The sequence below is a fragment of the Gopherus evgoodei genome, chromosome 12, assembly GCF_007399415.2.
Source record: "Gopherus evgoodei ecotype Sinaloan lineage chromosome 12, rGopEvg1_v1.p, whole genome shotgun sequence".
NCBI classification, from domain to species: domain Eukaryota; kingdom Metazoa; phylum Chordata; order Testudines; family Testudinidae; genus Gopherus; species Gopherus evgoodei.
The window spans coordinates 37422103-37439320 of NC_044333.1; the positions used below are offsets into that span (position 1 = coordinate 37422103).

The 17218-nt window shown below is 59.0% G+C and overlaps 1 protein-coding gene across 6 annotated transcripts in view; it reads right to left on the reverse strand.

The window, feature by feature from the left end:
• The window catches only part of GSE1 (Gse1 coiled-coil protein), a 355568-nt gene that overhangs the window by 134784 nt on the left and 203566 nt on the right, over positions 1-17218 (reverse strand). The window contains exon 1 of one of the 6 annotated variants that reach the window (XM_030581360.1): positions 2126-2210. The exons of the other annotated variants lie outside the window; for them this stretch is intronic. The gene's annotated coding sequence lies outside the window, so the exon portion shown is untranslated. Of the gene's footprint in view, positions 1-2125; positions 2211-17218 lie in introns of those variants that run through there. 6 annotated transcript variants of the gene reach the window in all.

Sequence of the window (17218 nt, forward strand, 5' to 3'; positions counted from 1 at the left end):
TGTGAGCTGCTTTGTGTGGCTGTGTGTGTATTAAGGATGCGCTGTAAAAGCCGGCTGCACCGTGGCAGGTTCCCTTCTCAGGATGGGTGTGGTGAGCCCTAAGCTGGGGTTTCAAAGGCAGGGCCAGGAAATGGCACCGCTCAAAGCAAATGGCTTGAGGCACTAACTCACTTCAGCAGCCTGGCTTCAGCCCTTGGAGGAAGGACTCGGTCGTTTCAGCTCTGGTGGCCAATTCTCCCTAGCATGAAGAACTGGCTCAGCTCAGGAGATGCCCTAGAGGCATGGGGCTGCCACATGGTCGAGATGGAGATGCCCAGGCTGAAGGGCACAGGCAGTGCCTGAGGATGGTGTGGAGGAGGAATACACCTGGTCCATCACATCCACACTTCACCTGGGCACCATGCCCTGAGAGCAGCACTGCAAAGCAGTGCAGTCAGAGTGACACAGGACCCAGTTCTCCTCCCCCCAGTCACCAGTGTAAATCAGGAGGATGTGCTGTTATGCCAGAGTCAGCCCATCACAAGCCAGGGCAGGCCCAGAGAACTCAAGCATTTAACCTCTTAGTATCGCAATAGTTTTGCTACCGTCAAGCAAAATAGGATGGGCCACGGATGCGGCTCTCAGGGGCTAGAGGGCTGGTTGCGAGCAGGGACCTACATGTGCCCTGTGTTAGCACAGCTTGTCTCGTTTGTGGCTGCGTGTTCCTGTTAGCACCTGCTTCTCCTATTTCCTAAGTTCCATCTCGCGTCCCTGCAAGCAGCTGGTGTGATTCCAAAAAGCACATGGGGCTCTGATGGAAACTAAATCTTCCCAGGCAAGCCCCCACTGCTCTCCCCATCCCCCCGCACACTAAGACTCAGTCGGGACCCTACCCAAAATCACCAGGCTCAGCAGAAGTAAATGACAGGGGCTGTAACTAGCAGGCGGGTAACATGATAACAGCTCTCTGCAACGGAGAGATAAATAGCCCCAGCAGCGAGAAGATGTATTCGGCTAGAAGCTAATAGTGTCTGTCAGTGCGTTTTAGGCACAAAGCATCACTCCTGGTGCCTGAATAGGGGAATGCCAACAGGAAGTGACAGGGAAACTGAGCAGAAAGCGACAGGCAGTGCACAAAGAGCATGTCCTCTGTAAGTGGCGATAAACCTTGGAAAAAAGAAGAGCTAAATCAGTTGTTTAGCCGATGTACCACATGCTGACAGGGCAAATGTGAAGGCTTTTATGGCCACATGGGTTTTCATTTGCAGTTATTCATAGAGGAGCCGGGTGCTTTATCTCACTTACATTATGTACGACCACAAAGCAGACACCTGCACCGCAGCACTCACTCCCCTAGAAAATATTAATATGTAAATGTCAGTCTCTGAAGGCCAGGAACGCAACGACGGGTGAGCAGCTCCGTGCAGGAGATAAAACAAACCCTGAAAGGGGGCAGAGAACTGAACGGCACCATGGGCTCAGAAACTTTCCATCCGCTCCCAGCACCCATCTACGCCTGGACACTCAGAGAACCAGCAAGAGTGCAAACAGGCACCCACACACACACACGCACTGGGGCAGGTGAGTGTGCACACAGGCACCCCACACACGCACTGGGGCAGGTGAGTGTGCAAACATGCACCCTCACCCCACAGGCTGGGACAGATGAGTGTGCACACAGGTAACCCAACCCCACAGGCTAGGGCAGGTGAGTGTGCAAACATGCACCCCCACCCCACAGGTTGGGACAGGTGAGTGTGCAAACATGCACCCCACATACACATGCACTGGGGCAGGTGAGTGTGCACACATGCACCCCCACCCCACAGGCTGGGACATATGAGTGTGCACCCCCCACACACACAAAGGCTGGGGCAGGTGTGCACAGGAGCACACACAGCCATGCAGACATACGTGTACAGATGAGGAATACACATTCCCAGGAGCTGAGCACACATGACACAGCAGAATCGGTGAATCCACACTGCAGCTTGGTTGCACGCTCCTGCCAGGGTGCACAGAGAGCCACGTGCACACTCAGACACAGCATAAGCACATGCTTCAAGGCAGACATCCTGGGAGCTGCGGAGCCTCCAGAGTAGCTCCCTCCAAAGCAGGGGGCTGCTGTTTGCAGAGGAAGCCCTACCTGGGAGAATGGAGTGGCTCTGGCTGCTGCCAAGTCTCAGCAGGCCGAGATCCCAGCATCGCCTCCTGCTCCCCTAAACCCTGTGCTGCTGGGGGCTGGTTTATCTTCAAGTGAGGAAAGCGCCACACCCACAGCCCTGCAGGCTATTTATCCCTGGGCAGAGGAGCGTGAGCTCCAGGCCAATGCCCCCACGCCTGCCCTGGAGGGGAGCAAGGCCTCAGCGTGACAGCAGTGGGCACCCCGGCAGTTGAGCACATGCCTGTCTCTATAAGCCCCAAGCTCCACACCATCCACACGGCCTTGCTCTCAGATCCAGGCAGGAGGCTGTGGTCTCTCTGCAGCGCTCAGGAGCGTGGCCTGCCACCGTTTACAAGCCCAGAGCTCTGCGAAGAGCGTGACCGCCCAGCAACTTGTCAAGCCATCTCTTAATCCTCAAACATCCCAGCTTTGCTCCAAGACGCGGCCCGCCCTGGGCTCCAGCTCCCTGGCTGGCTGCCTGCAGCGCTGAGCCCCATGCCCGCCCCTGCACAGCCTTGGGGTAGATGTCTGTGGGTTCACTCCAGCTGGACACGACGCAAGAGGAGGGATCTAAGGCGTTTGGCCCACACAGAACCCTGCAGGCTGGGAGGAAGTGGAGCTGGAGCTCCCAGCTTAGCAGGGTGAGAGTGGGGAGTTGGGCCCCCTCCCACCCAGCGTGCTGCTGGCTGTCCTGCTTCCCGCACCATCCCCCGCAGATGGCAACACCCTCAGATCCCCCTGCCTCCTCTGAGCTCCCTGCACCACCAGGATCCAGGCCTTTGTGCCCCAAGAGGGGCTGTGCTGGGGAACTCCCTTCCCTTGGGTTCAGAGAGCGCTGAGCTGCGGTGACATCGGCGAGCTGGGGGCAGCTGATGGGTGTGCACTGCAGGTGTCCAGACGCCAAGGGACTGAGAGCCTGAGTGCCCTCAAGTGGGGGCGTAGACTGCCAGGAGCAGAGCGCCTGCACTGCCAGGAGCCGTCTCGTGCTGTAAGCAGGTGGTGGTGATTCGCCCCGGCCTAACCCCGCACTGTGTCACAGCAGGACCGTGAGACCTGGGCCCAGGGATCGCAGGGCCCCCCGGCAGCTGGACCAGCTGCTTGTCTCACTTTCCCCCATGCCCCCAGCTGGTGCCCTGCCCAAGGACGGTTAGAAGGTACAGTGCCGTGCCTTAGCCACTAGACCCTGCTGCTTCTCAAGCATGGAGGCTGCTGCAGAGAGCTATGAGAGGAGGGCAGCCAGAGCAGGGATAGTGCAAGCAATGGTGGGGACCCCCGCCCAGGGCTCCCCTAGACAGGCCTGTTTCGTGGTGTTCTTACCAGCCCCAATGCTGCGGGAGGGGCCACGCTCTGACAACTCCGGCAGTTGGTCTGGGAGTATCCCCCACACCAGAAGCCTCTCGGTAAAGACCAGGCCTGGGGGAGCGGCACAGAGCCCAGCCCCTGCGTGAATTGCTCCACCGATGCTCTGAGCCATGGGGACCCCAAGAGGACTGTGCGCCCCTGGGACAGGGCAGCTGGTATAAGCCTCTGCCGTGCCCTTCCTGACTCCCTGCAGTGGATACACACAGGAGTGGAGGGGTGCATTGGGAGTCTGCCCAGAGGGCCGAGGATGGAGGGGAGGGGTACGTGGGAAGGCTACGAGTCGGAGAGGGGTGGGGGGAAGGGGAGGTGGGGAATCGAACCCCCTAGACTTGTCAAACAGCTCACCCCCCCTCCCAGGCTCTGGGGAAGGGCTGCACTGTGCTAGCGGGGAGGGGGGGAGCCTTGTGGTTCCCATTAGCTCCCAGACAGGTGGCCCAGCCGAGCAGGACAGGGCGATGAAGAAGGCTTGTGTCAGAGGCGAGCCCAGCGTCTAGCAGAGCGGGATCAGCGTGAAAGCCCGTGGCCGCCTCCTCTAAGCCCGTGAGCTGGTTACCACGGCACAGCACTGTACCGGTCTACACAACAAAGCGCCCAGAGCGCAGAGCCAATCACAGCCCTGGCGGAGTCAATGGAGCGAGGCCGGGGGGGACCCGTTCCTGGGGTACCTCAGGAAAAGGAAATATACTCCGGCCGTTCCCTCCCTTCTCCGGGCCCCAACTGCTCCCGCGCAGAGATACAATTAAATCAGCGTTCTGCTAACAATCTCCCGGCTAATCAGACATCTCTCTCCTCCCCCGCCACTCCACCCCAATCCCTGTGTGATGGGAGCGCTTTGATATCAGAGTGGACCCTAATGGGTTCAGTGTAAGGGAGCCTTAATTTATTACGTGCCTGTAATTGATGTTTATATAAAGTAGCTCTTACAGCTCCTCAGAGCAGGAGATGAAAAGCAATCAGTCAGCCATTTGCCTCCAAAGGAAGAGGGAGAAAGAGAGAGGGAGAGAGACAACCCGACACATATCAAAAAGCTACTCCCTGCGAACCAGGAGGGAGGATGTTGGATTAGCACGCCGGGAGCTTTGAAGCTGAGCCATCCAGCCACACAGACAGGCTGCCGATTCCCACCACGACAGGGACTAGAAAACACCGCGGCAGGCAATTTGCTGGCACAGGGGTGCCGCGTCAGGAAGGCTCTCCTGCAGAGTGCAGATCTCTCCGCCTGCCAGCCCATTCCTTGCCTTTAATGCCCCACCCTCCAAAGTGCTGAGTGCTTCAGTTCCGCAGATCAGGCCCTCTGCATGGTAACCGACCATGGCAGCTGCACCCGGCCATGGCCATCAGCAAGGAGCAAACTCAGCCCCTACCACTGCAGCTAACGGTGCACCTCCTTCAGGGACTAGACGGAGCCACAGTCTCACACACGCAGAGGGCCTAGACCCATGGTGAGGTAGGTAGGTAAGTATCTAATGACAAGGAAATGTCCCTGGGAAGCAATTTACCACTGGCTCTGGGTAGACCGTTAGGAACAGGACTGGTCAATGGAGAAGGAGCAGGAGCCCATTTCTGTCTGGGAAGGGAAAAGCGAAATCACAAGAGGTGGCATTGCCGGAAGCAGCATAAGCAGACCGCAGACCCCATGGTTCCAGGGGGCATCCCAAGAGCACTGCATGGGAGCCCTAGGACCCTGTAATGCTGACAAGAAGCCAGAGAAATAACCTAGCAACAGACGTGCGAACACCTCCGCGAGAGTTTCCACAAGTGGCTAGCAAGCTTCGGGGAGGGAGTCTGCTTTTCCCAGGGTGAGAGCTCGGTGCTGTCCAAGAATTAGGCCCTGTAAGGGTGACCAGTTGGGCCCCCCAAAATTGAGGGATCCAAAATCATCAGTGCCCTTGGAAAGATGTCGCCAGGTGTAGCCAGAGAGAGGCCAAAGCCAGCCAGCTGAGCCAGTTTTACCAACCCCTGGGAACCAGGCCCTCCTGTCCCACTGGCATCCCTGACTGGCAGGGACTGGTACCAAGGGAAGAGGCTTTTCTTCTCCTCTCCTCATGTATACCCCCCCCGGCCGCACCCCGGCACCCGCACAACATGCCCCCAGCCTGGCCAGCCCTGTCGAGCTGCCTCCTGGGGTCACCCCTGGAGCTGCCATGGATAAGGTGCTAGCACCTGCTGGGGCAAGCAGTGGGACGAGAGAGGGGAAGGAGCAGGGAGGGGCATGAGGCTGGCGCAATTGGCTGGCGCCTGTGGGGTCGGGCTTCTACAAACACTGTACGTGCCTGGTTTGAGGTGGGGTGGCCAAGCCGCTGCCTCTGCTGCCTGCAATTGCAACTGGTATTAAGAATTCATCAGCCCAGAGGTGCGAGGTCTTGAGCAGAGATTCTCCAGGAGCCAAGGCCTGGAGGTGGAGAACTGGCTGCTGGGGAAGGAGACTGAAATTCAGATGTTGGAATGCAATGGGGCCCTCCGCTCTCCGCCATGCCATCTGGGCTGCCAGTGATCGGGGGGGCGGGCACAGCACTGGTACCAGGAGGGGCAAGGTCCCCCTGCAAAGTCCAGCAAAGCCACGTAGCAGGCACAGGCCCATGGGGCGTGGTTCTAATGAAGGCTCAGCACTCGGGAGTCACATTCTGCGCAGCTCCGGCTGGGGAGCCATACGTCACCAAACCCAGCAAAAAACTGGTGCTAAATTGAATCAATCCATCTTGGAAATGGCTCTTGTCAGCCTGTGTCAGGGAAAGCGGCTGCAGGAGAGAGAGGGATCAGGCGGTGAGGGGGGGCCACTCGGGAGCGCTGCACAAACTGCATGCACAGCCAAGGTGGGGAGGGGGCTGCAAACGCTCAGCACCCCCGCAGTGCCTTTCTAATTAGGGCTGTCCACAGCCTGGGGCTGTGCACACAGAGGCACCATTGCTGGGTGGGAGGGGTGGATCTGACCGTCAGACATGGCCGGAACTGGACGAGTGGAGGAAGAGGCATGTTAATCATGCAGAGACGCAAAGACTCCCCATTCTGTCTCATCCCTCTGGGCCTGCAGGAGCAAGAGCCGGTGCCGGGAGAGGACGATGGGCCTCATGCTTAGCACACAAGGGGAGTCACTCTGTGCCTCGGTTTCCCCACTTGCTGCTGATGGGCATGCAGGGAGAGAGAGAGAGATACAGCTATGAATGCTCCCCGTGTTGCATTCCCTCTGTCACAGGGAGTCCTCCCCTTGCTGGGCACAGGCCAGCACCAGAGGAAGCCGAGACTGGAGTCCATTTGCTCTGGCAGTTTGGCTGCTTCCAGAACACGCCGTTTCAGGAAATGGGCGCCACAGCTTGGCCTACGACTGCCCCGCGTGGAACAGACTGACAACTGGGGCGGGGGCGGGGCTACAGCCTTGGATAGGCAGATCACAGACAGAGCCTCTGCCCTGAGTTATTCTACAGGCGTGTGCCGGAGGCCCAGATGTAACCCACCGTATGGCGACATGTTCTCCTGCCACTTAAACGCCCCCCAGTTCGACCCCAAACCTCCCCTCTCCTCTACCACAGACAGCCTCTCCCCGCCCAGAGAATCAGGCCCTTTCTCCCTAGTCTCATTTCCCACCCTGGAGCACCTCGCCCGCACCTGCCCACCCATGTCCTAGATCGCCAGGTGACACTGGCAGCTGTCGTACCGCAGCCAGACTCCCAGGGCTCCCCAGCTACGTGGGCTGGGCCTGGCCAGGGCTCGGCAAGGAAACCTTTTGGGGGTACGTAGGCTGGGAGATGCAGGAGATGGACCCAGGGCCCAGAAGAGGATTATGGGGTGCTGTGTGCTGCTGGAAGGGACGTCAGCTGGGAGGCAGAGGAAAGATGGCCCAGTGGTTACGGCGCTGCCCCCAATACGGGAGACCCAGGGTCAACCCCTATTCTGCCCCCAACTCTCTTTCGAGTCACTCAGCCTCCATCAAAGGGGGACTAGAGCACTGCCCTAGCTATTAGGATAACTATGGACAGATTGTGAAGGGCTCAGCTACTACAGGGAGTGGGGCCGGATCCCAACACCTTGGCTAGAAGACAGGTCACGTCCAAGTCCTGCCCTCTGTGGTCATCCCCAGTGCCTCCCACAAAAAGAAATGGGGGAGCCCCAGAGTCCCGGCCCCATGGGGATGACTGCATTCTGCCTCCACACGCACCCCCTACAGAGCCAGCCTGGCAAGTCACTGCTCACTCCCCCTCGAACCAGCGCTGCTGGCGGAGGCAGCCCACCTCAGAGGTGGCTGCATCGAGAGAAGCGATCCCCGTACTCAGACGGAGAACGTGGGCTCCAGAGGGGCCTCCTGGGGATGAGAAGCGGCAGGATCCTGCTACAGGAGGATTCGAGAAAAACCAGCACTCATGGGAACCAGCCCTGTGCCAGCACTCTGCCCACGGCCCAGTTTCACCACAGCTGCCCTGCCCAGAGCAGTACCACACCTCCACATGAGGTGGTGTGAAGGGGTGGACACCTGTGTGCGAGAGGCAGGCAGGGGACAACCCCCTGGGCCCCACTCACTCCCGGAAAATGCCCCTCCCCCAGTCATTAATTTCCCAAGTGATGCCCCAGAACGGTGGCCGCTGAATACGGCTCTCTGGGGTGGGATCCATGAGGAAGACAAAGGCAATCCGGCCTGACACAAATAGAGATGGATGCTAGTGTACCGAACCTGCAGACTGGCCAATGAAAATGCAGCACAAAAGGGGGCGGCGGGCGTGGATAGAGCCTGGTGATTGATTTTCCATCCAGACCTTCACACCAACCAAATATGTCACCCAGACAGGCACTTTAAAAGCCGTGGCAGGCACAGATTTATCCCCTGCCTGGACCTGAGACCATCAATTGTTTCGCGCTGGTATCTGCGGGAAGAGAAACCACCGGGAAGGGGGATTTTAACCGTAGGATTCCAAGCACCTGGCTTCATGAAACTGACGCAATACCTCCAGCCCTGCCCTGTGATGAGAGGTGTGGGGCCAGGATGACTGACCAGAGCGGGCATGCCTGGGCACGAGTGGGTGGGCAGGCCTGTGTTGGGGTGGGCAGGGTGTCACAACCACCCCATAGGGGGCCTTGCTACATGGCCATGCTGCTGCAATGCAAACAACAGACTGACGGGCAGGCGCCAGCGTAGGGCATGAGTGAGCACGCCCATGCCAGTGTGTTCCCACAGCCACAGGGGGGACAGATGCACGCATGCAACATGCAGTGGTTACGCATGCACAGCATGGTGCAGACACGTGTGCACACATCCGTACATTGCTTGACCACTGGTCGGGGCTGCTCTGACACCTATCAGCCGCTGACACACAATGGCACAGCCAGCCAGCCAGCAGGGGGAAAGGCGAGGGCTCCATGTAGCTACGCCTGCAGAAGGAAAAAAGAGCTGGCAGCTCAGCGCCGGCATAGGGCAGATGTGCGGGGCAATTTGGGTACCATCCATCTGCCGCAGACAGCCATTCTCACCCTGCTCCTGCGGGGACAGGCCACGAGATGGGGGCATGGTAGTTCGGGTGCAGGCGCTGGCCTCCCCAGGGGTTATGGATAAGCAAAAGAGCCAGACACCCCCTAAGGTCATTTCCCCACTCAGGAGTGTGCAGCTGGGCCCCACCGCATTCCAGTGCCTCCCCCAACCTACATGGGGTGGATGAGGAAGAACTGTCCCCCCTGCAGCCTGCTTAGCTTGGCTTCTGCCTTGCTCCATCTTGGCCCGGGATCAGGAGCTGCACCCCAATAACAGCCCTGATCACATCCCCCCACCCAGCAGCTGCTGGCAACAGGGCCCTATCAATATCCCTCTAAACAAGGAAGGGAGGGAAGGCCCTGGGAGGCCTAGCAGGCGGGCAGGGCTGGAATCTGCTAGCTCAGCACTCTGCCCCTCCAGCACTTAGGCAGGACCCCGGAAACGTGGTTCTCAGGCAGGAAATTAGAAGGGTAAATCATCCATCTTTTGCACCGCTGGTCCTAATTAAGAGCCAGCCAATTCCCCTGCCTGCCGGCTTTCTCTCCCTAGCACAATATGTTATTTACCTGCAGCTAATAGGTTCAGTGCAGTAATGACAGTCTTGTATCAAATGGCTGGATCATGGCTTCTGACAGCTTGAAAGACCCGTCGCCAGGACACGAGGGTTTCTAATTACAGGTTTTGTCAGCAGCGAGGTTCCAGCTGAACCCCACCGTTTTCCACAGGTGACATGTCTGCCCAGATTTGAAACCCAGCCCCAGCCCAGGCAGTTGAGGTGAAGAATATGGCACCGTACGAGGCCAGGGAGCGCAGTTGGAGTCGCTGCTGTGTTTAATTAATTGGAATGGAGCAATCCAGGTGCCATGTGCAGTAATTACAGGCAGGCTCCCAACACTCGCCCTCGGTGGTTTCTGGCGGTGATCCGGGGGAGGAACTGACCTCCTCCGATCAGGTGGCACCTGCTTTCGTTAAGGCAGGAGCGTTTCGTTAGGCTTGGAGCATGGAGCATGAGCCAGCAGCCTGCTGACAATGCAAAGCGCGACCAGGGAGAGTCTCCCTAGGGGATGGGACCCTCCCTGCTGCATATTGAGGGGCATCTCACAGGGAACGGTTTCAGGGTTGGTTGGGGTGTGGGGGGGTCCTCAGATCCTTCCTAGGTTGTAACCAACTAACAGCTGCCACCTCCCAGCTCCTTGGGGCCATGCTCTCACGTTGGAGTCCCAGGCTGCCATGGGTACCATGAGAGCACAGGTCACCGTGGGGGATGGGAAAAGCTGGGGATGCAGGATGGGGGCTTAGTTCTTCATGCCTTCCATGGCCCATATCATGGCAGCCCATACTTCCAGGCCAGGCAGGACACTGCTCCCAGGTGGGTGAGTAGGGCGGGGGACAGGACACAGGTGCTGACTTCGAGTCAGCTGATCCGACAGGAAAGGCGCCAGGGTGCCCAGGCCCACAGATCCGCCCCCCAGCACCACCGGACCAAAGGCGCAGTCAGCAGTGCCAGCAGGGATGGGGAGGAGGGGAGCTGGCTTGTCAGCAATTTCACCTCCAAGCCAAAATCCCTGCCTGGGGAGATGCCCCTGCTCCACTGCAGGTTCAAACTGTGTCTAAGCCCCTAGCCCAAAAGCAGCCGTGGCAAGGGGGGCGGGAGGGCAGCCCTGAAAGGACAGCAAAGGTCTGAGGAGGAGGAGCAGCAGCAGTGAGGGGAAGGACGCGAGGGAGGGAAATGGAAAACAAACGAGCAAGCAGCTTGAGATGGCGTCATCAGCAAGGTCCTCCTGGCGGGTGCAGAGGGCAGCATTAATCACTGCCACGCAAAGCACAGCTTGGCCTTGCTGCCCCAGGGCCCAGTTCCCATGGTGCCACCCAGCCGCAGCGAGAGAGAGGGAGAGCGAGCTAGGAAACAAACCCCACTGGCAGGTTTGTTCAGAAGCCCGGGCCCCTCGGCCTGGCAGCTCAGACAGGGCTGCGTGGGAAGTGCCAAGTGATTTATTTTAGCCAATTACTGGTGCACTTTTCCCTTCCCGGGGACCACACTTCATTGATTGAAACGTATTGAAAACAAATTAACCAGCTCTGGGATGCAAGATCTGTTTATCGCTCCTCTGGAGGCTTGCGGGGAAGCCACGTGAACTGTGGCACACGCTTCAGAGCTGCATGTTTCCTCTCCAGTGTGTCTGGGATGCTGGGCGGCGTGCAGACACCCTGCCCTCCAGTCAGGCGTAGCAGGACATCCCCCCCGTGCCCACCTGGGAGTGCTTCAGCCCCTCACAGCTTTACCTTGCCTACTGGATCCTGGATCCGCCTCTGGGCATGGCCACACAAGGCACAGGAGGTGTCATGCGAGGCCTCTCCTTCCCCTTCCTTGGGGGGGCCACCATGGCCGTGAGCTGGATGCTGATCAGCCAGTGGGTGCTGAACTGGGAGTACAGGGCCTTTTCCACAAAGCCTGCAGCAGAGCCGGAGGGGAGGGAGCAGGAGGGCTTGCCAGGGCCCAGCTGTTAAAGGCCTGTCCACAAAGCACGTTACCATGCTAGGGGAACATGTTATCACACAGATCAGCCGCAGCTGTGGCAACAGGACCAGACCACCCGATAAAAATCTCCAGTAGTGGGAGCTGTCCAGGGCTCCCACGCAGCTCAGCGTCACGACACCAACAGCTCCGCCGTGCACCCATCACAGACGAGAGTCTCCACGATCCTCCACACCCTCCCGACAACACAGTATTTGCTGTGGTGATGGGCCCTAAACGGCTCCCAAGGGGTTGATCCTCTCGGCAGGAGGGACCACGGAGACAGTGCATTTGGACAGGGATGCCCAGCTGCCCCCGCCTCCCAGGCTGTCACCAGCAGTCGGCATAGGCAAGTGCAAATCTGTTCCCATACCGTGTCCTGCCCTCCTCAGAAGCCACCTTAACGACCGCGGTCTCCTTCCAAGTACCACAAAGCATTCTGGGGCCATGGAGCGGGCTCGTGGCAGGACAAGGGGCCCACGCACACCCAGAGCCATGTCCTACAGACATGGCAGGGGTGGATGTGGCCTTCTGAGTCAATGGGCACACTTCACTTATGTGCCTCCCCAGCACAACCCTGCTTAGCCCTCTGCTGCCTGCGACCACTCCCCAGCTTTCACCCAATCCACGCCGAGGCAGCCTGGGGAAGGCCTGTGCCCGATACCTGCAGGCAGCAGCAAGGCCAGCAGGAATTGGGGCCCCCACACGAGCACTGGATTGGGGCAGCCGCTGCAGAAAGTTGCGGGTGGCGACTGGGAGAAGAGGGAGGGTGTCTGCGGCACCGACAGCCGCATCAGACCCGCCTCTCCCAGCTTCCCCACTCCCCCGAATCCTCACCCAGCCCACTTAGCACCCCCCCCCACGCCTTCCCTGCCCCACATATTCACAACGCACAGCGGTTCAGGGAGCATCGGGGGACTGCCCAGGAGAGCACGGCGGGTCCCACCAGCACCAGGCCTTGGCATTCCTGCTGCTGCGTGAGGCTCAAGGGAGGAGTGGTGCATGTTTTCCCCCAAGCAGGCGATTGCTGTCCAAGTTTTTCCTCCCTCCTCCCCACCTCCGCTCCCCTTAATGGGATAGGACACAGCAGTCTAGATTGTCAGTGCTATAATTATAAATAATTGAGTGTGTGAAAGGAATGGAGGAAGCCATATAGAGCAATTGGGCGGATGGAAAACGCAGCCAGCTACCTGCCTGCCCCACAAAAAGCCAGGCCCTGTGCCTTACGACCGGCCAGCACACCGCCTGCCCCACCAGAGCCTCCCCAGGACAACATCCAGAGCTGGTGCTGGGAGATGGCTGCAACGCCACCTCTGCCCTCCTCTGTCTCAGCCCGATAGCCTTGGGGGCGACACCTGGGCAGAGCTGGGAGCTCCCCCCGAGCGGGGCAGCAGCCTGCGTGCTGCGTGGAGGAGCATGACAGAACTCTACAAAGGGACACAGACAGGCAGTGAGGGACTGTTCCAGTCCAGGCAAGGGGGCAGATCTAGTCCCTGGGCTAGGCAGCTCACTTCCATAGAAGCGGCACAGGTAACAGTATTCACAGGTCATCACCTCAGCTTTTCGAGCGAAGCACACAGGCATTAACTGGGGTATAATCATAATTCTGTGCACCTCCTTGTCACCTCAAAGCACTTTAGGAAGCTGCATAATGTATCCTAGTCCCCTGTTTACAGATGGGGAAACTGAGGCACGGAGCAAAGTAGCAACTTGCCCATGTTCACCTGGTGGAGTGCAGAATAGATCCTAGGTCTGCTGACTGCTAGGCCAGTGCCCTCCCCACTGTACCACACTTCTTGTCGAGGAGCACACATGGGTGTGTTATGCCCGGGGACTCTGCCGAGCACTGGGGGACTCCAGGGGTCGGGCGGAATAAGAAGTCAAGTCCTATGGTGCCATACCCAGGCCCAGCCATGTGCCCAGTGGTTGAGTGGTGCCGCTGCAGTGACGGGTCACAGCAGGTAGAGAGAACAGATCCGCCAGGCACGCTGTGAGCACCAAATACAGCCTGGGCTGCCAGACATCAACGGGAGCCTCTGCTGCGCTCAGCCCAAACCTGTAAGGATGGAACATAGTTCCCTCCCTGCTGGGGGCAGCTTCTGGGGGCTAGCACAGGTGGAGGAAGCTATGAAACCTACATAGGACCAAAGACTGGGCGGAGGAGGGCAGCGAGATGGCAGATCCCTGGGGATCTGTAGGGTCAGGCCCCTTCCATCTTCCACTGAGGGGCAACGGGAGGCTCTGGAGGAAGCTCAGCACAGGGTCTCTCTGCCTATCCTAGTCCTGGAGCGCATGCTCAGTGCTCTGGGAAGGAAAGCATCCCACGGGAAGAAGCTAGGAAGAGGGGCTGGACAGGGAGGGAGGAGCTAGAGTGCAGGACCACGGCGCTCTCTTTTGACATTAGTGCTTACGAGGCTTACCCAGAAGCTAATGATGGTGACCCCATTAAGTGAACCCGGCTGGCATTAATCTGACCATACACACACACACTAATCAGCTGTAACCGTGGCACCCGGCTCAATTCAAATTGATTTACCGAGGCCGGGAATGGATACAAATGTGATTAAAGGCTTTTTATTTGACAAAGGTTCTCTAGAAAATGATTTAAATCAATTGCCAGGTAGGCCTCGCATTCTCATTGCGCCGGGGCGCCGCGCTGGCTGGCCGAGACGCTGCTCGGGGCGAGAGCTGCCCAAGCGAAGGGCAGGACGCGCGTCCCACCAGCTAGCGACTTCTTGTCCTTTGGCCAGAGTGTTCCTAGTGTCCCGGGGCCTGACTCACTGATGGAAAGGATCTCATCTCCCCGCTAGGCCGCGTGGGAGTCAGGATCAGCGCTGCCCTTGGGCAGGACACAGCTGGCACCAAGGAGATTAACACGCCCACAGCAAGCGCCTGATCGTGTCCCTCCAGCTGTGGGGAGGGACGGGCTGGAGCGGGAACTGCTACGGCCTGGGCTCAGGACTCCACCTGCTCCAGTTGGACGCCTTCACCTAGTGGCCTCACGGGACCAGTTCAGCTGCGTTTGAGCCCCATTCAAACCACGCAAAGACTGTCAGATCGCTGCAGTCCGCTGGCAAGAATCAGCTCCGCTGGGAGCAAGAGCCTCTCAAAGAATTTGCTTTTCCTTGGTCTCATCCCAATCCTTGGTGCTCAAAGCACTCACCCATCACACCGCCTGGCAAGACAAAAAGGGACACCAGCAATAGCTGGGGCGCTGCGGGTCAGGGCCGAGCCAGTCGGGGGTGCGGTGGGTCAGGGCCGGGGTGCGTGGCTGAGGTGGGCGGAAGGACTCTGGACTGGGCCAGCCAAGGGCGCTGCTCCATCCCCTTGGCCATTCTGACAGGCCTCACACATCCCCAGCCCCTGTGTCACAGAGTCACCAGGCAATGCTCTGGAACTGCTCCCCACCAAGCCAGGCAGGACTTGGGGGAGCCTCCTCTCCCTTGGAGCAGACTTGTTCAGGGCAAGAAGCTCACACGGCTTCACCTCCTGGGTCTCTCCTTGGAGCATTCAGCATCCTATGCCCCTCCGTGCGCTTCCCACAGCGAGCCCGCCTCAGTGGGGTCCTGGGGAAGCCACAGGGTCCTGCACCCCCACTTTGCAGTCAGACGTGACTCTCAGCCAGCCAGTAAAACAGAGGTTTATTCGATGACAGGAACAGGGTCTAAAACAGAGCTTGTAGGTACAGCGAACCGGACCCCTCGGCCGGGTCCATTCTGGGGGGCAGTGAGCCAGACCCCCACGACTGCCCTCAGCCAGCTCCAGACTAACAACCGCTCCCAGCCCCTCCTCTCTGCTCAGCCCCTTTCCCGGGCCAGGAGGTCACCTGATCCCTTTGTCTCCAACACCTTCAGCTGGCACCTTTGCAGGGGAGGGGCCCAGGCCATCAGTTGCTAGGAGACAGAGGGTCAGGCATTTAGGTGCACTGGCCATTGCTCTGCCAGATACTTAAGAACTGCCATGGGGACACTGAGGCACCAACACAGCATTCAGAGAAAACATCAAGAACATTCCCAGTTCGTCACATCTCCCCCCCCTTCGAGACCGAACTGAGCGAGGTCACTTCAGCCAGTGACCTGGGGAAGTTCGAACCCACCAAGGTTCCTATGGATGCCCCAGCATCTCTCCCATTCCTCGGTGTGAGTTACACCAGGACAGTCCAGTCTCACGCCCTCCCTTAGGTCGGGTGTGCTTGATGGCACTTGCAAGCCGCATGTGGGAAGGTTTATGCGGCTTGAACCCTTTTGCTATCCCCAAAACCCCTGGGGTTCAAATTGGGACGGGGTCTTCTCCCAGCACTCTGGGCTGCAATTCGGGCTCCCTTGGTTAAGAGCCCCCATCTTGGCCTTTGCCAGCTCTGGGCTTGGGCAGCCGCTTCCCACTTTGTGGCCCAGACACAACACCTCTGCCGTCCCCCCTTGCACTTACCAGCTTTTAATGTCAGTCCCACCTCCTTGAGGCAGCCCAGCCCCCTCTTCACCTGGGACACCTGTTCCTCCCAGGTCTGGCTAAAGATGCACATGTTATCAGTGTCTGCCAGGGCCAAGTTCTCCATCTCCCTCTGCTTGTCTAGAATCTCCCCAGGCCTAGGCATGGGGTGGGCATCGGACACTGTGATGGCTTTAAGCTTCTGATAGCCCCCATAAAACCAGATCTTCCTGTCTCCCTTGAGGATCAGCCCCATGGGTGAGGCCCATGGGCTGTAAAATGGCTGGATCCCATCTAAAGCCAGAATGTTCCTGACCTCTCTCTCCAGGATGTGGGTTGCTTTCCCAGTGACTCTGAATGGGGAACACCTGATGGGGAGATTGGCTCCCACCTCAGTGAAGAGATCCCCCCGGGGGTCTTCCACCTTCTCCATCCAATCCTCCCTCTTCAGGTCCAGGGGTCCCCTCACTCTCCTCCCATCCAGCAGCTCAAATGAGAAGAGCCCTGTGGATTCCTGGAGCACCACCAGCTGCCTCCCGATTCCCCCCAGTTCTACTTCCCCTTGGGGAGCCCATTCCCGGTACAGGAATCCCTCCTCCTGCAGGACTCTGTCCCTGAAGCCTTCCCCAAGGGGGTTTGCAGTGCTGTGGCCAGCAAATTCCCTCAGCTTCTCCAAGGAGGGATCCCTCTGCAGCTCGGTCTGGGATTCAGCTGCTGGGGCAGGGAGTGGGACCTGCTCCCTCTCGCTGGCTGGGCCTGGAGTCACAGCCCCCCTGAGCCTTGTCCCTGGTAGCTCCCTCCCTGCTGTGTAATCACTTCCCAGCAGCACATCTGGACCAGGCAAACCTGTTTGGCAGCTGACCTGTCCTGCCTGGGTGTCCCCCCACTCAGCTGGGGTCTCAGCTCCCCCCATGGTCAGCACTGCCCTTGCTGTCCCAGTGGGGGCAGGCAGGGAGCTCTCTGCTCTGGTCACAGCATCAGAGCCAGTGTGAGCCCCCTTTCCGGTGTGCAGGGGGGCGGGGAGCATCTCTCCCTCCCACTCAGCCCCAGGGGGCTGGTTACAGGTAGGCAGGTATCCTGAGCCCAGCAGCCCCTCCCCCCTGCCAGCCAGGTCATTTGCATTTTCACTGACCATTTCCATCCTAGCCAATTGGTTCTCTGGATTTGAATTCAAACCCTCGGCCATTACAGGAGCGGGGCCTGGATCCTGTCCCATGGGGAGACAGTCACCCCCCAACAGGGCCTCCGAGCCGATATCCTGGAGAACCCCAACGACCAGCCAGCCCGACCCCTCCTGGGTCTGCACAGGGATCTG